The following is a 20,455-nucleotide window of genomic DNA, read 5'->3' on the forward strand; positions in this document are numbered from 1 at the left end:
CTTTGTGCCTCAACCTAAATAGCCTTCTTGGTTATCTTCAAACTTGCCTGGCCTGTTATCAAGGCCCAGACTCATGCTGAGAGATTAAGTGGTTTGCTTCTTCCACCCACTGAGGTCTGAGATATAACATCACGTCCTTGAAAAGAAACTCAGTGAACACCCTATCAATAAACTCATACTTCTTTCTCTGTTGCCAATCAATTCATTCATGGCCCTTTTGATGTCTGAAATCATATTGTTTTCATATTTTGAATTTTTTTTACTGACTTTGATTTTATTTTCATTACTTCTAGAAAATAAACTTGAGAAAGGAAGCAATCTTGCCAGATTTCTTTTTTCATTTGTGTGGCAGTAGTTCTCAGAAGAGTACCTGTCAAATAATATGAAGGCTGAGACGTAGCCCATGGTAGAACATGAAAACATAGGTTTTATCCCCCAGTAGTGCAGGAAGTAAAACTGCCTAATAAATGTGTGCAAAATGAAAAGACAGGATTGTTAATCTCTTGCAAAATATTCAATGTCTTATTTTCCTCACATTTATCTTCCTTGAGAATATATTTTAGAATTCTATAGACTTCCTTTTATAAGTAAATTTAAGGATAACTTAAACTTGACAAAATTTCTATAATTATCTGATTGGAATTTACATTAAAACTGCACAATGACTTTTCTTTTTCATGAACATTTTTTGTGTAAAGATTTAAATTATTTTCTATAAGACTATATATATATATATATATATATATATATATAAATTCACATATCCTTATTTACATACACTTAAGTTTTTGTTTATCTTGTAATTTATATTTATCTTAACAAATAATAATGTTATTGAATTTCAAATTTATTTTTTCCTGTTTTCATTTTTTTTAAATGTTTTTAATTTTTTTGGTTTTTTTATTTGTTCTTTTTCAGTACACATGACAGAAGAATGTATTTTGATATCATATGTACATGGAGTACAACTTCCCATTCTTGTGATTGTATATGATGTGGAGTTTGATCATGCATTCATATAAGAACACAGGAAAGTGATGTTTGATTCATTCTACTGTCTTTCTTATTCCCATCCCTCTCTCTTTCCCTCATTCCACTCTGTCCAATTCAGTGAACCTCCACTCACCCCAGCCTCCACTTATTGTGAACCAGAACCTACATATCAGAGAGAACATTTGAACTTTTTGGGGAAGGGTAATTGGGTTATTTAATTTAGCATAATATTCTCTAGTTCCATGAATTTACTAGCAAATGCCATAATGTCATTCTTATTTATGACTAAGTAATATTCCATTGTGCATATGTATCATATTTTCTTTACCCATTCATCTGTTGAAGGGCACATAGATTGGTTCCACAGCTTAGCTATTGTGAATTGAGCTGCTATAAACATGGATATGGCAACATCACTGTAGTATGCTAATTTTAAGTCCTTTGGGTATAGACCAAGGAGTGGGATAAATGGGTCAAATGGTGGTTCCATTCCAGTTTTCTGAGGTATTTTCATACTGCTTTTCATAGTGGTTGCACCAATTTGCAGTCCAACCAGCAATGTGTGAGTGTGCCTCTTTTCCCACATCCTTTCCAACATTTATTGTTGCTTATATTCTTGATAATTGCCAATCTGACAGGAGTGAGAGGAAATCTCAGTGTAGTTTTGATTTGCATTTCTCTAATTGCTAGTGACATTGGACATTTTTTTTTCATATATTTTTTGATCAATTGTATATATCCTTCTGTGAAGTGTCTGTTCAGGTCATTTGCCCATGTATTGATTGGGTTATTTGGTTTTTGGTTTTTGTCTTTTGTTTTTGGTGTTAAGCTTTTTGAATTCTTTATATGTCCTGGAGATTACTGCTCTATTTGTAGGCTGTCTCTTCATGGTCTTGATTGTTTCCTTTGCTGTGATGAAGCTTTAAAAATGTTATTAAGAGAATATTGCCATATAATAATCTATACTCATTTAAAATCTACAATTTGCCAAGTTTAGATACATGTATACAACTGTGAAAATCATCACCACAATTAAGATGATGAACACATCAAGTACCTCTAAAGTTTTTAGTTCTGTTTTTAATTTCTTTTTTTTATTGGTTGTTCACAACATTACAAAGCTCTTGACATATCATATTTCATACATTAGATTGAAGTGGGTTATGAACCCCCAATTTTACCCCAAATGCAGATTGCAGAATCACGTCGGTTACACATCCACAACTTTACATAATGCCCTATTAGTAATTGTTGTATTCTGCTACCTTTCCTATCCCCTACTAAGCCCCCTCCCCTCCCCTCCCATCTTCTCTCTCTACCCCATCTACTGTAATTCATTTCTCTCCTTGTTTATTTTCCCATTCCCCTCACAACCTCTTATATGTAATTTTGTATAGCAATGAGGGTCTCCCTTCATTTCCATGCAATTTCCCTTTTCTCTCCCTTTCCCTCCCATCTCATGTCTCTGTTTAATGTTAATCTTTTCTTCCTGCTCTTCCTCCCTGCTCTGTTCATGGTTGCTCTCATTACATCAAAGAAGACATTTGGTATTTATTTTTTAGGGATTGGCTAGCTTCACTAAGCATAATCTGCTCTAGTGCCATCCATTTCCCTGCAAATTCTATGATTTTGTCATTTTTTATTGCTGCATAGTACTCCATTGTGTATAGATGCCACATTTTTTTTTATCCATTCATCTATTGAAGGGCATCTGGGTTGGTTCCACAGTCTAGCTATTGTGAATTGTGCTGCTATGAACATCGATGTGGCAGTATCCCTGTAGCATGCTCTTTCAAGGTCTTCAGGGAATAGTCCGAGAAGGGCAATAGCAGGGTCAAATGGTGGTTCCATTCCCAGCTTTCCCAGGAATCTCCAAACTGCTTTCCAAATTGGCCGCACCAATTTGCAGTCCCACCAGCAATATACAAGTGTACCCTTTTCTCCACATCCTCGCCAGCACTTGTTGTTGTTTGACTTCATAGTGGCTGCCAATCTTACTGGAGTGAGATGGTATCTTAGGGTGGTTTTGATTCAATCCCCACACCACCATAGGCCTTTTCCTGGTTCTGGACAACCACTAACTTGTTCACTGTTACTTGTCATCAATTTGCATTTGTTAAAAATTCATATAAATAGAACTATGCAGTAAATTAACTTTGGTCTGGATTTTTTTACTCAATAATTATTTTGAAATTTATTCTTATGGTTGAGAGTATTGATAGTTCATTCTTTTTATAACTGAGTAGTGATACATTATATGGAAATGCCATATTATTTTTCTCATCCATTTTCTTATTGGTGAAATCAGGATTGAAATCAGGATTGCCTTACAGCAGCACAATTCACAATAGCTAAACTGTGGAACCAACCTAGGTACCCTTCAGTAGATGAACTGATAAAGAAAATGTGGTATATATACACAACGGAATATTACTCCGCAATAAAAGAGAATAAAATCATGACATTTGCAGGTAAATTGGATGAAGCTGGAGGATATAATGCTAAGTGAAGTTAGCCAATCCTCAAAAATCAAATGCCAAATATTCACTCTGATATAAGGAGGCTGATTCATAGTGGGGTTCAGAGGGGGATCATGGGAGAATTAGAGGAACTCTGGATAGGCCAAAGAAGTGGGAGAGAAAAGGGGCATGGGGGTAGAAAAGAAGGTGGAATGAGATGGACATCATTACCCTCAGTACATGTATGAAGACACGAATGGTGTGAATATACTTTGTATATAACCAGAGATATTAAAAATTGTTCTCTATATGTGTAATATGAATTGTAATGTATTCTGCTGTCATATATAAAAAATAGAATAAAAATAAATAAAACAGAAATCAGGGTTGCCAGATTTAGCAAAAAAATAATACACTACATCTATTAATTTTGCTTTGTCATGTTTTTAATCTTACATTTTTATTTATTCACATTTACTATTAGAACTTATCTTAAGCAATTCTTGAATTTGTAAACTGTCCATATATTCTTACCATTAAAAACAGGTATTAGTTACCACTCTAAGAAGCAGAACTCAATGCATTCTTGTGACACTTTAGTTTGCTGAAACTGTCAAATTTATGATACTCAAAGATTAAAACAAACAGAAACCTTTCCCATTCTCTGTCCAATTATTTTCTTGGAAGCTTTTCTCATCATAGATATTCAATCAATGCTTTCTTATTACTTGCTTTAGTTCATTACTCAGATCTCTTCCACATCATATTTGAAGTGGGTAGTGATAGGAATCATGCATACACAATTTAGGCTTGGTGAATCTCTTGTACAATTTCCATGGTTAAAGAAATACTTTATATATAATTAAGGCTGTAAAATTACTTTTGATAAATTTTCCTAACTTCCCATAGAAATGAAAATTTTTCTTAAGCTTTATTAAGGTAGAATTAATATATAAAATAATCATGCATATTCTGTGGATGTATTTTGCACATATTTACACACCATATACTCAAAATACCATCACCACATTGAATCTACTGTATATATCCACTACCTCCCCAAAGTTCCTTGTCTTCTTTATGTATTTTTTTGTGGTAAACATGCTTAGAAGATCTATCCTCCTAATATTTTAGAGTGCATATTTCTGTATTATTAATGATAGGTACTCTGTTTTTAGCAGACCTTTAGAACTTATTAATTCATCCTGCATAACTGAAAACTTATCCTATCACGTCCACATTTATTCCTTCCCTATGCCTCTAGAAACCACAATTCTATTTTGTGCTTTTATAAGCTTGACTATTTAAGATACTTCAGGTAAATGGAATCATGTAGCATTTGTCCTTCTGTGACTGGTCTAATACTCTTAGAAAAATGTCCTCCAGATTCATCCATATTGTCAAAAATAAAAAGCACAGTGAAGATTGAATTTCAGAACTTTCCACCTTTGACTTTCTGAGTCTGGCTTATCTCATTTATCATGATGTTCTCTAGATAACCAGCAAATGCCATAATTTCTTTCTTCCCTATGACTGAGTAAAACTCCACTGTGTATGCATACCACATTTTCTTTGTCCATTTATTTTTTGATGGGCACCTAAGATGGTTCTGTAACTTGGCCATTATGAGTTACACTGCTATAAACATTGATGAGACTAGATCAGAGTAGTATGTGGAATTTAGTTCTTTTGGATAAATACCAAGGAGTAAGATACCTAAATCATATGAAGGTTCTATTCCTAGTTTTTGAGAAATCTCCATAGTGGGATTAATTTTTAGTTCTACCAAAAATGAATGCACCTTTTCCCCCACAGCCTTATCAGCACTTACTATTTGTATTCTTTTTTTTAATTGGTTGCTCAAAACAATACAATGATCTTGACGTATGTATTCTTGATAATTGACATTCTAATTGGGGTGGGAAAAAATCTCGATAGAATTTGGCTTTGCATTTCCATGTTTGCTATAGATGTTCAACATTTTTTTTAATAAAAATATTAAACATTTATATTTATTCCTTTGAGAAGAGTCTGTTTAGTTCTTCTGCCCATTTGTTAATTAAGTTGTTTCTTTGGTGTCAATATTTTTGAATTTTTTATATATTCTGGATATTAATCCTTTCAGGGGGAGCAGGGAGTTAATAATTGAGGAGGAGTTGGTGAAGAGCTTCTCCCATTCTATAGGTTCTTTCTTTGTGCTCTTTTTCTTTAATGTGCAGAAGCTTTTTAATTTAATGCCATACCACTTATTGATTTTTTATTTTATTTCTTGCATTTTTAGGAGTCTTGTTAATGAAATCAGTTCCTGACTCAGTATGTTGGGATATTGAGTTTCTTTTCTTCTAGCAGTTGCAAAGTTCCTCATATAATCCCTTTGATACACCTTGATTTGTCTTTTGTGCAAGGTGAAAATAGTGTTCTAGTTTCATTCTACTACATACAGATACTGAGTGTTCCTTTTACTGTTTATGTAAAAGGTTACCTTCTATCCAATATGTTTTTTTTTTTTTTTTTTTTTTTTTTTTTTTAATTATTTTATTGTTGGTTGTTCAAAACATTACATAGTTCTTATTATACCATATTTCACAGATTGATTCAAGTGGGTTATGAACTCCCATTTTTACCCCGTATACAGATTGCTGTGTCACATCAGTTACATTTCCATTGATTTACAAATTGCTTTTCTAGTGACTGATGTAGTCTGCTGTCTATCCCATTCTCCACTGTCCCCTCACCCCTCCCCTCCCCTCCCCTCCCCTACTCTCTCTCCATCCCCTCTACTATAAATCGTTTCTTCCACTTATATAATTTTTCTCCTACTCCTCCTTTCCTCTTATATGTAATTGTGTATAACCCTGAGGCTCACCTTCCAGTTCCATGCAATTTCCCTTAACTCTCACTTTCCCTCCCGCCTATCATCCCTGTTTAATGTTATTCTTCTTCTCCAGCTCTTCGTCTCTACCCTGTCCTTGGTTACTCCCCTTATATCAAAGAAGACATTTGACATTTGTTTTTTAAGGATTGGCTAGCTTCACTTAGCATAATCTGCTCTAATGCCATCCATTTCCCTCCAAATTCTATGATTTTGTCATTTCTTATTGCAGAGTAATACTCCATTGTGTATAAATGCCACATTTTTTTAATCCATTCATCTATTGAAGGGCTTCTAGGTTGGTTCCACAATCTTGCTATCGTGAATTGTGCTGCTATGAACATCGATGTAGCAGTGTCCCTGTAGCATGCTCTTGTTAGGTCTTTAGGGAATAGACCGAGGAGGGGAATAGCTGGGTCAAATGGTGGTTCCATTCCCAACTTTCCAAGAAATCTCCATACTGCTTTCCAAATTGGCTGCACCATTTTGCAGTCCCACCAACAATGAACAAGTGTACCCATTTCCCCGCATCCTCGCCAGCACTTGTTGTTGTTGGATTTCTTAATGGCTGCCAATCTTACTGGAGTGAGATGGTATCTTAGGGTGGTTTTGATTTGCATTTCTCTGACTGCTAGCGATGTTGAGCATTTTTTCATGTACTTGTTGATTGATTGTATGTCCTCCTCTGAGAAGTGTCTGTTCAGGTCCTTGGCCCATTTGTTGATTGGGTTATTTGTTATCTTGTTATCTAATTTTTTGAGTTCTTTGTATACTCTGGATATTAGGGCTCTATCTGAAGTGTGTGGGGTAAAGATTTGTTCCCAGGATGTAGGCTCCCTGTTTATCTCTCTTATTGTTTCTTTTGTTGAGAGAAAACTTCTTAGTTTGAGTAAGTCCCATTTGTTGATTCTGGTTGTTAACTCTTGCGCTATGGGTGTCCTATTGAGGAATTTAGGGCCTGACCCCACAGTATGTAGATCATAGCCGACTTTTTCTTCTATCAGACGCCGTGTCTCTGATTTAATATCAAGCTCCTTGATCCATTTTGAGTTAACTTTTGTGCATGGCGAGAGAAAGGGATTCAGTTTCATTTTGATGCAAATGGATTTCCAGTTTTCCCAGCACCATTTGTTGAAGATGCTATCCTTCCTCCATTGCATGCTTTTAGCCCCTTTATCAAATATAAGATAGTTGTAGTTTTGCGGATTGGTTACTGTGTCTTCTATTCTGTACCATTGGTCCACTCGCCTGTTTTGGTACCAGTACCATGCTGTTTTTGTTACTATTGCTCTGTAGTATAGTTTGAAGTCTGGTATCGCTATACCGCCTGATTCACACTTCCTGCTTAGCATTGTTTTTGCTATTCTGGGTCTTTTATTATTCCATATGAATTTCCTGATTGTTTTATCTATTTCTACAAGAAATGCTGTTGGGATTTTGATTGGGATAGCATTGAACTTATAGAGAACTTTTGGTAATATCGCCATTTTGATGATGTTAGTTCTGCCTATCCATGAGCAGGGTATATTTTTCCATCTTCTGAGGTCTTCTTCTATGTCTCTTTTTAGGGTTCTGTAGTTTTCATTGTATAGGTCTTTCACCTCTTTTGTTAGATTATCCAATATGTTTTTTGGACCTTTGTCTAGTATCAGATGACTGTATCTATGTGGATTTGTTCTTGTCTTCTATTCTATCCCATTGGTCTTCATGTCTGTTTTGGTGTCAGTCCCATGCTGTTTTGTTACTATAGTTCTGTAGTATAATTTGAGATCATAAATTGTGCTGCCTCTTGCATCACTGTTCTTGTTCAGGATTGCTTTGGCTATTATGGGTCTCTTTATTCTTTTTTTTTTTTTAAATAATTTTTTTTTTAAGAGAGAGAGTGATAGAGGGAGAGACAGAGACAGAGAGAATTTTTCAATATTTATTTTTTAGTTCTCGGCGGACACAACATCTTTGTTGGTATGTGGTGCTGAGGATCGAACCCGGGCCGCACGCATGCCAGGCGAGCGCGCTACCGCTTGAGCCACATCCCCAGCCCTCTCTTTATTCTTTTAAATGAGTTTTAGGAGTGTTTTACCTTGTTATGTGAAGAATATTGTATTTTGAAGAGGACTCATGGAATTTATGTAACAATTTTACAAGACAGCCATTTTGATAATATTGGCATAGATGAAGGCACCAAAATAAAAACTAAAGAAAAGCACAAAATTTTCAATTGAATAATAAACAGAAAGTTTCTCAAACCTTATGAATGAGATTAAAATCCAAATACATGAGGAAATTGGAACTCAAAATAGGCAAGATCAAAAAAGATTCTCTCCAAGACATAATTAAATGCCTAATGCACAGAAAAAGGATAGAATTGTAAAAGCTGCTACAGAAAAAATGGTAGGTCTCATTTAGTTATGGGTCAACAAAGATTTTAACTGACATCTAAATCTAGACCCTAAAGGCTAGGAGGACTCAAAATAATATATATACCAAGTCCTTAAAAAAGAAAAAAAAAAGAAAAAGAAAATGGGTGCCAACCAATGTAACTATATACAGCAAAATAAAATGAAAACCTTCCATTATAGGCAGAAACAAAAAGAATTTATAACAACTAAGCCTGCATTAAAAATTATGCTCAATGAAATATTTTAGGCAGAATAAATGAAAACTACAAATGCGAACAAGTATAGAAATGATTCTCACACAAAGAATAGTCAAGTAAATGAGAATCAAGTCTGAAATAAGCATTGGAAATAAATCAAAATGGCAAGAAATAAAAATCACCTTCTATAATAACACAGACTATTAAATTCTAGATCATCTAATCAAAAGACCTAGTTGGATGAATGGATTAAAAAAAGATTCAGCCATATGTTGTTTATAAGAGACTCACTTTACAGGTGAAGAGATCCACAGACTAAATTGGAAAGGATTAAAATATAGCATGGCATTGGAGACCCAAAGCAAGCAAGAGTAGCTACTCTCATATCAGTTGAAGTAGACTTTAAGTAAAAATTAATCAGAAGAGCCACCACAGTGGTGCATGCTTATAATCCCAATGACTCAGGAGGCTGAGGAAGGAGGATTATAAATTTAGTGAGGTCCTAAGCAACTCCGTGAAACACTGTCTCAAAGTTTTTTTTTTGGTTGTTGTTTATTTTTTGTTTTTATTTTTGTTTTTGTTTTTTGGTACTGGGGATTGAACCCAGGGCACTCATCCACTGAGCCACACCCCCAGACCTTTTTTTTTTTTTAAATTCAGAGAGAGGGTCTTGCTGAATTGCTTAGTGCCTTGTTAAATTGTTGAGGCTATCTTTGAACTCAGGATCCTTCTGCCTCAGCCTCCCAAATTGCTGGGATTACAAGTGTGTGCCACCACACCAGGTTTCCATTTTTTTAAGGAGTTGTGGATATGGTTCAGTGGCTAAGCATTCCTGAATTAAATTTACAGGTACCCAAACATAAAATAAATAAATAAATAAATTTATCAGAAGAGACAAAGAAAATCACTTCATACCAGTTAAAGGTATCATCCAACAACAATATAAAATGATTGTAAATATTTATACCCCAAACATTGGTGAAATAATTACTGGTGCAATAATTTATATTTATATTTATACCCCAATAATTATTGGTGCAATAATTTATATTCTCAACATAAAAAATCAAATAGAATACAATGCAATAACATTAGGTGATTTTGACACACCTGTCTCACTGTTAGATAGATCATCTAGACATAAACTAAGTAAAAACTCTTCAGAACTAAAAAAATACTATAAATCAAATATATCTAACAGACATCTATAGCATAGTTCATCCATTGACAACTTAATTCACTTTCTTCTCTGTGGAACATTAAAATTTCTCTAAAACAGATCATATCTTAGGCCACAAAACAAGTATTAGCAAATACAAAAAGTAGAGATAGTTTCTCATATCCTATCAGATCATAATAGAATAGAATCAGAAATCAGCAAGAAGATAAAAGAGAGAAACTATTTCAACACCTGGAGATTAAATAATATAATTTTGAATGAAGAATAGGTTAGAGAGCAAGTCAGGGGTAAAATTTAAAAAATACTTAGAAAAAAGTGAGAATACAGATACAACATATCAAAATCTCTGGGACCGTGGGGCAGCATGAGGGCAGTTCTAAGATGAAAGTTTTTAGCACAGAGTTTATGTATTAGAAAATTAGGTTCCAAGTAAGTAACCTATCATTACACCTCAGGGCTGTAGAATAAGAACAAACTAATTCCAAAATCAGTAGAAGACAGAAAATAATGTCATAAATAAAATTAATAAAATTGACAATGCAAAAACAATAAAAAGGATCATGAGACAAAGATAGACTCTTGGCTAAATTAACTGATAGACCCTTAGCTAAATTAATCAAAAGAAAGGGTCAGATAAATTCAAAATTAGAGATGGAAAAGGAAATATCATCTCAGACAATTCTGTGAAATCTAGAAGATCATTAGAAACTCTTTTGAAAATTTATACTCCCATAATCTAGAAAATGTAGAAGGTATTGACAAATTTTAGACCTACATGACCTACTCAAATTAAACTAGGAGGATATAAAAATTTTAAACAAGTCAATACTAAGTAATGAAATTGAAGCAACAATTAAATGCCTTCTAATAAAGTCCAAGATCAAATGGATTTTCAGCTGAGTTTTACCAGACCTTTAAAGAAGAATTAATACCAATTCTCTTCAAATTATTCCATGAAATAGAAAAGGAGGGAACACTGCCAAATTCATTCTATAAAGTCAGTATCACCCTGATACCAAAACCAGACACAAACATATCAAAGAAAGGAAACTTCAGACCAATATCCCAGATGAACACAGATGCAAAAATCCTTAATAAACTATTGGAAAACCACCTTTGACACATTAAGAAAATACTACACTATCTTCTCAAGTGTGTTTCATCCCAGGGATACAATGTTGGCTCAACCTACAAGAATTAGTAAATGTAATTCAACACATAAATAGAGTTAAGGAAAAGAATCACATGGACATCTCAAAAGATGAAGAAAAACATTTGACAAATCCAGCACCAATTTATGTTAAAATTCTGGAAAACTAGTCAAAGAAGGAACTCACCTCCACATTGTAAAGGCCATATATAACAAATCCAAGTCCAATTGCTTACTGAAAGGAGAAAAACTGAAAGCATTTCATCTAAAATCAGAAACAAGGATGTCCACTCTCACCACTGCTATTCAACATAGACACGAAATTCTAGGCAGAGCAGAGCAATTAGGAAAAAGGAGGAAATTGAAATGATACAAATAGGAAAAGAAGAAATCAAATTATCTCTGTAGCTGATAACATGATACTATATTTAGAACACCCCCCCAAAAGAAACTCCATTAGAAGATTTCTAGAGCTGATCAACAAATACACCAAAATAGCAGAATACAAGATCTACACACGTAAGTCAATCACTTTCCTACACTCTGAGTTTTTCAGTTTCCTTAATTTATTTCCATACTATTGTGTTGTGAGAAATATTTACATCTTCTATAAACAAATCCTTCATCATAGAAAACATGAAAATATATTTTCCCAGTCTATAATATATCTCTCAATTTTCTTACTAGTGATTATTAAAAGAAGAAGTTTTTAATAAAGTCCATATTATCAGTTTGTTTTCTTTCTGTGTATTGTGGTTGAATTATTATCAGTATATTATCAGTATTTTTCCTATGTATTGTAATTTATTATCATACCTAAGAAATGTTTGATCAACCAAAGATTACTAAGGTTTCCTCCAATATTTCTTTCTGGATGTTACACAGTTTTTAGTCTTTACATGTATTTAGGAACTATTTTGAATTTATTTTTATACATGGTGCAAAAAATATATCAACGTTCATTTTAGTGCATATAAATATGCAATTTATCTTACCACTATTTTTTGAAAGGAAATTGTTTCCTTATTAGATTGCATTTACAAATTTGATGAAAATCAGTTGTCTTGACATGTGGGGATTTATTTCTGGATATTTTATTCTCTTTCCTTAATTATTTATCTATCTTTACACTAATCATACTGTTGCAATGTCACTTTATATTATTTATTTATGTGTATGTTTGCAGTTCTGGGGATCAAATTAAGGACACTGTGGCTATTAGACAAGGGTTCTACCACTGAGCTACATCTCTAGACCTAAATATGTCCTGAGCTCAGGTAATGTAAGCCCCCAACTTTACTCATGTTTGCTCAATGTGTTTTTTTTTTTATTTCTAGCATCATTGCAGTATTCAGTTCATTACATTTCTGTATGAATTTTATCAATTTCTACAAAAAAATATGAACTGGTGATCATTTCATAGATGATTGCTTGTAATCCAGAAATTTGCTTGAAAATAATAGACATTTTAACAATATAAAGTCTATATAGCCCAAAATAGAGTTTATGTCATCTATCATTTTTGGTATTGATTCATAATTTAATTCAACTATAATTAGAGAATGTAATTTTTTTTCACTTGAAAACTATTAAAATTATTGAGAGTTTTTTGGTTCACTTTTCACAGTCTGCACACATGGATACACACATTAATTTGCATAATGATGTATTTCAAGAAAAAAACATAAGGAATTGAAAATGATAATATAGTGATATAGTGATTATAATAAAAGAAAACATTTATCAATCCTGTAACTGCTATAAGGCTTTTCATACATTATCCATTTTATTTCTAACAACTTTCACTTTATGGTATTGACAACACAATTCTCATTTTATATATTAGACCATTGAAATGATGTTCTTTCTAAGGCTGCCCTAGCTTTTATATGGCTGAGTATTAAAACTCAGGCAGAAAAAATACAACATCTTTATTACCTTCTAAAAAATACATTTATTATGTTGGGATTAGAGACAAATTTCTTTAAGACATAAATGCATGATAGGAGAAATGAAAATCCTTTAAAAACTACTCAGGATTCTTATTAATCAGTGGGACTTATATTAAATTAATGAACTTTTACAGCCATCAGATTAGTAGAAATTATAAAAGTTAATAATATTCAGTGTTGGATTTCACATGGGAGAGAAACTCTTAAGTAGAGCTAGCCAGAGTGAAAATCAATGACTGGACCACTAGGAAAATTGAAGCATATACAAAAGTATACTTATAATGGCCAAAATAAAATCAGGGAGTTTCTGTCATATTTTGTTCCGGGATAGGAAAAAGAAGAGACAAGTATATGTCCCTCTTTAGAGAAAATAAATAAGTAGCCTATGATTTAATTTTTCAACAACAGTAGACATTCAATGCATAATGCAGAAGTTTAAATATGTAAAATTTATCTCTATTTATCAGTATAAAGATATAAATATATTTTACAAATACATAATATTAAAATCAGCTTTCTGATTATGCACAATATTATGTATTTCATTAAAAATTAAAGAATAAAAGCAATATTATATATGATTTATGGGTGCATTTTAATGATGCAGTTTATGATATTGTGTTAATCAACACTTTGACCATAAAGCAAAATTATGGTAATAAAAAAGAAAGGGCTTGTGTTTTATATTTTAATGATCGTTCTTTAAGGATAATATTAATTCTTTACCATATGCAGTGGCATATACATGTATTCCCAGTGACTCAGGAGGTTGAGGCAGGAGGATTGCAAATTCAATCTCAGTCTCCATAACTTAGTGAGACCCCATCTCAAAATAAAAAAAGGAGAGGGGGTAGAGATGTTGCTCAGTGGTAAAGCACTTCTAGGTTCAACCTACATTACCCACCTCCACCCCTATAAGAAGAAGAATATTGATTCTGATTTTTAAATTGCAATGTTCTTGTTGCATTCATCTTGCTAGATTAATTATTAAATATTGTCTGTCTTAATATACATTGATAATAGTGCGTTATTTGCATCTATTAAGCTGTTTTACTATTAATTTTCCAATATACATTTTTTGTTCCTGTAACATATACCTTTTCATTGTGCTGTACTTTGAACAATAAATAATCCCAGGATGCATGATTATAAATGTTCATCTATGAATGAACTGTCAATCTTGACTTCAGATCATATTAACTTCCAATAATGTTTAACCATTGATAAAATTATTGCATGCATAGTAGAAATCTTTCATTTCTCTTCTTTTTCCACACAGTACCATTTCTTCCTTTCTAGAGGTAACTTACAATTGATATTTGGTGTTCAAAACTATGATGCACATTTCATACTTTTACTATAGGTGTTTAGTGTTTAAACAATGACAGTATGGTAAATATTAGGTGAAATAAATAATAATTAATACATACTATATATAATGCCATTTTTATTTTCTTGATAATCTGGCTTTATTTAACTCAAAATTATAATTTTGAAGATAATCATGTTCATACATATAGCCCCAGATTATTAGTTTTAACAGCTAAAAAGATTTTCACAGTATGAATATCCATGATCTATTTCTGTCTTCTACTCTTAAAGAAGAGAAATCAGAGAGATATTTAACAAATAACATTTCTTAAAATGCTCAAAACCTCAATTTTGAAGCATATATAGGATTTTAACAGAAAAGAATATGCTGGAGAAAAAAAAATAATTGTGTACCCAAAGGGCATTTCCTTTTACCTAGGGAACTTCAGCCTCAATGTTCTATATATATTCAAACTACAAATGTTACAAATGGTTAGAACAATGACTGTAGTGACCATATTTCTTTCCAGATTTGCCCCTAATTAAATCTTTAACAAAAGATGTCCTGTGCATTTGAGGAAAATGAAATTCAATGAAAAAGGCAAGTGAAGCTCCAATAATTAGGATTTCTAACACTTTTGGTTTGGTTGAAAGCAGTGTCAAGCAGAGTTTCACCAGAATTGCCTCTTTGGAATAATAGGGCAAGCTTGGAAAATTTAATTCCTGTTTTTTTTTCTTTGTTTCTTAATGAAAAGAATGCTATTTCAAAAATACTTTCTCATCTTTTGTTCCCATAAGCATTGTTTTACCTGTGACCTTTTGGACTGATATTTTGAAATAATGTTTTCTACTTCTAAAATGTTACCCATTAGAATACAGCAGACTTTCATTTATTTGGCTATATTTGAAGTCAGCTAAATTTGATAACATGTTAAAAATCAGGTAAAGTCAACCACATTTATTTTTAAAATAATTATTTCAACACATCATATAAAGTGATTTTAAAGATCTTCCTATTGAAATATGGGCGTGTATGTGTGTGTGTGTGTGTGTGTGTGTATGTGCAGTATTCATTCTATAGATTAAAATAGGATAATCTACCATATGGATTGATTGATATTTGGTTCATGTTCATATAATCTTCTGTACAATCAATTATCAATTATTTGATTGAATTTTTGCCAATTGTAGATTTTCCTTCCCTGGTAGTATGATGTTTTATAAATTTGTTGATGCTTATTTTATTGAAATAAATCTTATAACATAAGCAACTCTTCCAGAGGAAAAGAGGAGAAATCTAAAACAACTTATAACATTTTTAATTCAAATATTTTGAATTTAAACATTGTTTTTATTTGCTTATTTTTTTAAAAAATTTGTCAAGTGAGCTCTATGGAATCAGTCTGAGTGAAGAGGGGATGTTTCATGAAGAAATATTGGATATTTCAATACTCTCTTTCAGGATATTCTCTATTTTACATTTTTTAAAAAGTTGATAATTTTCTTGACCCTTAACTCACTTTATTTTTTCTTACTTCCAAAATTACACTCTTATTCTATTACTCATTCATGTATTTGTCTTGCAACACTGGAACTTGAACTGAGGGCTTTGCACATGCTATACAAACACTTTACCACTGAACTGTAGCTCCAGCCTTTTTTGTTTTATTTTGAGACATGGTCTAACAAGTTGCTATGTCTGATCTCATGGTCCTCCTGCCTCACCCTCCTGTGCTGGGATTATAGGCAAACACCACTCATAACGATTGCAGTAACTAAGAAAATACTAAATTTACTTAGTTTTCTTGAAAAATTGGTGGTATTTTATTTTTGTCATTTTTTTCCATACTGCTGCTATTATTTTATTTTCTCAGAGACAAGGGATTGATTACTTCAACAATGAAAAAAAAATAATAATCATGTTTCTTTTTTTTTCAATTTCAGAACTTAACCTAGAATATTTTTCCATTTCAGAATTTCAAAAACTACAATTTTTCATTTTATTTTCTTATTTTAAATTTTATTTTTTTTTATTTTTTTAAGTATTTTTTTTAAAGAGAGAGTGAGAGAGAGAGAGAGAGAGAGAGAGAGAGAATTTTTAATATTTATTTTTTAGTTCTCGGCGGACACATCTTTGTATGTGGTGCTGAGGATCGAACCCGGGCCGCACGCATGCCAGGCGAGCGCGCTACCGCTGAGCCACATTCCCAGCCCTTATTTTAAATTTTAATAGCAGCAAGTATTGTCTTATTGATCACAGATCATTAAGCAAGAGGTTTTGGTTTGGTTTGGTTTAGTCTGCTTTGCTTTTTAACCAGAAAATATTGACACACCACTGGAAACTAGAGAATATATATATTATTCCTTCTCTCTGAAGTTGAACTTTTAACTGTATTCTGTAATAGTTTCTGCTTGGGTCGATACCACTTTGCAGTCCTTGCGAAAGGACCATCATGTTCAACCTCTTTAGGAATTGAAGGCCCTACTTCTGAATTGAAGGCCGTACTTCAAAATGTCTTAGTTTTTGTTGTTCTAAATTCAGAAAAGGAGTTACTGTAGTACTCCTACCCATATAGCTTCCCTTGTCTATACTTTTATAGATGTCATAAATTTTTTCTTTATTTCATAAAAAAGAGATTCATGATAATATGATTACTTAATTAAAAATAATTTAATGTGCTGGATTAACAGGGTGTTGAAAGGAGACTGGAAGTGTTACCTGGCAATTGATCAAGGTGTTTTATCTTTTAAGACAATACTCACATAAAAATAGCTCATAAATCTGAAAGGTCGATTAGTCTAGCAGTGTTAGGAACATTTTTACAAAAGAAAATTGAATTAATGAGAAAGAAGTTTTTAATGATACAGAGCCAGTATTACTGAGCTTGTCCTTTTAGGATAGGTATTATTATATATGTTATATGCATATTTCATCGGTTGCTTTTAAAGAGCAACAAGAACTCTCCTCCATCTCCACAGTATTTTAAAACTAAAATGCTTTAGTAGAAGGACAAAGAATAAATACCAAAATAGCTTTACATATTTTGTGGTAGCATACATTTAGTTTAAATAGAACAGTTGTGTGTTGACTCTTATTCATCACTACGATATAAATTCATTGTTTTATAGTCAATGAGAGTGATTTAACTATAAGAGTCTCTGCCATTTTGAGACACTAGATAGATATGCCTAATAACCAGAATTATGTTGGCTGTTTTTCTGTAACAATGAACAAGTGTAATTTAAAAAAGCATAAATTTAATGTATATGTAAGATTTGGCTTATTAGAGTATGACAGCATGGTCATATGACTCTGGTGTATTCCATGCTTCTTTGAAGATAGGTATGTTTTTGCTTTGGGATAGGTATCTTTTTCCTTTGAACTAAAATTTGTAAAACTTCACAGAGTAAGAAATATTTTGCATGGAAAGATAGATAAAATCATCTTTATGATATTGGGTGTACAGAATAAGCACCCTTCAAAGGACATTTTAAAGGCCATTAGTGCCCTTGATTAATGGAACTAGGTCTTTTATGACATTGGCTAGATAATAAGAAATAATGAGTCTTATAATTTTGTACCTAAATAAATATTCTACAATAAACACAATTTACAGACCTGATACTATTAGAAAAAGAGAAGCTTCTTTTCTTAAATATGTTTCTGCCCTACCTAAACCCATATCTATTCATACAATGAAACTGAAATTATTTCCATAATTATTAATACTTTAATGTTTTATATAATATGATTTCAGAACCACAGTGAGTTTTCTACATAAGTAAGCAATAGAGTATCATTTATAATCATCCCCTCGTTATGACATATCTCTTTACATCAAATTGTATATTAACCTAGGATATAGAAAAAATGGACAACATACTTGTAAATCAATTCCAAAACCCAATGGTCCAGAAATGTCTCTTATAAGAAAGAACAAGAAAAGTCCTTTATAAAAATTTTGTTGGAAGACAAAACAAACAGTTGTCAATATCGTTGATCTGTTTTAACAAAATATAAAAAATAATTCTTACTATACTGAATACAATTAAAACCATTGTCATGATTCATTAAACAAAATGGGGTTAGGTGTTAGGCCTAATTTATAGAATATAGTCCTAGTACCTATTAACCAAATTTACAATGTCTACGGTTCTCCTTCTGACATTAACCATTTGAGAAAAAATTCAATAAGCCTTCTCATTAAGATTAGGTTATATTTATTTCAAAAAATAAAATCTTAGATTTGATGGACTATACTCTAAAACAATATGCTTTTTTTGCACAGAGCAAAAAAAAATCTATTTTGAAAGTATTCTGGTGTAGAAAGGTCTTTAAGACATTGTTTTCTGCTCTTATTTCCATCCTTAATGTAGGTTAGGGACTCGTTAAAGGTGCTGAATACATAATAAAGACTGTCAGAGCAGCTATAAATAAATTTCTTGTCCAAAGGCATTATTTACATCTCAGATATCCTCTGATAACACCTATTCAGCCATTCTACAATGAGAAAATTTGGTCTAGGTATGTAAATTTGTGATCTTCTTGAGTCTCCTGTGCAGAGAGTGACCAAAGTAGCTAGTCATTCTTCAGGGGCAAACCACTAAGACATATGCCTATTTATTAGTACAACAAAAAGATTGAGGGCATTCTCCTTTCTGATTGCATGTGTTAATTCTGTTTTTCTCTCCTATATGCTACTGATGTTAATTTCATTTTCCTTTAATTTATTCCTCAGGCCAATCTATTCAATTTTAGTTCTGAAAGATACTTCCATTTAATGATTTTAAAGATTTTCTTTGCACATTTCCCTTCTTTCAACTATAGTTACCTATGAAATTCCTCTAGAGTAGGTAAAATTATAACCCTTAGTTGAATCCATGTTCGATTTCAACAGTGGCAGAAATGTGCAGAAAATTTCTTTTCTTGTTTTTAAGCTGATAGTGTTTTGAGAGCAAAAGAAATATTAGGCAAGACAGGCAATGAAAATTTTATATGATTTAAGAGCACAACGCCTTCTCTACAGAATTACTATGGTTTGCAGCAAATTCCACATCAACTATAAAATATAAAAGTAGAGAGATCTATTATTATGTACTGTTATACCCACACTGCTTCCAAATAGAATATATATTAATTCAGACATCTGATATTGCTTGACATCAACGCAGCATGACCTAGCTTCTAAGTTCCTGCATGTTTCTTTTAACCAAAATAGAAATACATTTCCTATATTTCCTTACATACTAATAAAAAAGAAGTTGGGAGGAAAAGATGTACCTATTTCCAAGTGATTAATTAACTTACACAAAACAGTAATAGACCCAGCTACTATTTTGTAGTACTTTGATCATAATGTTTAAGATAAAACGTGTTTTCTGTGCTTAGCTTTGTTCCATTTTACCTAGAGGTTTCTATATATTCAAGGATGGTAGCTTTAGCTAGTAAGCAATTCAAGGACATTCACAAGTCTGAATTTGATACAAACATAGGTATCTTCTAAAAATACTTATTTCATTGTGTCAACCAGAAATTCTGTTGAGGCAAATAAAACTATATGCCAATGCTTATGTAAATTTTAAGTATATCATAAAAATTCATGGTTTGAATTTATTCAAATATATAATTCAAAAATATATTCCAAGAATTCAAGGTGTTTGAAAATTTTTGCACGTATGTTTTATTGCATACGGGAAGACAATCAATTTTCAGTGAAATTGATCCTTAAATTTTTGAAATGATAGAAAAGAGTTAAAAGTCATTCATTCACAAAACCTCACTTCTTGCCATAATATCCCTATTTGTAAAGCACAGACAAAGTTTAAAGACATTTCCTCCTATTTCTAAGGTCAAAAGGCAAATCATATTTTAGAAGAATAGAATTTTGGTCATGGTCCATACTTTTCCCTAAAGGATAAGATGTCCATACACAACAAGATTC

The sequence above is a fragment of the Spermophilus citellus genome (assembly GCF_964194105.1).
Source record: "Spermophilus citellus genome assembly, chromosome: 9".
Taxonomy (NCBI): Eukaryota; Metazoa; Chordata; class Mammalia; order Rodentia; family Sciuridae; genus Spermophilus; species Spermophilus citellus.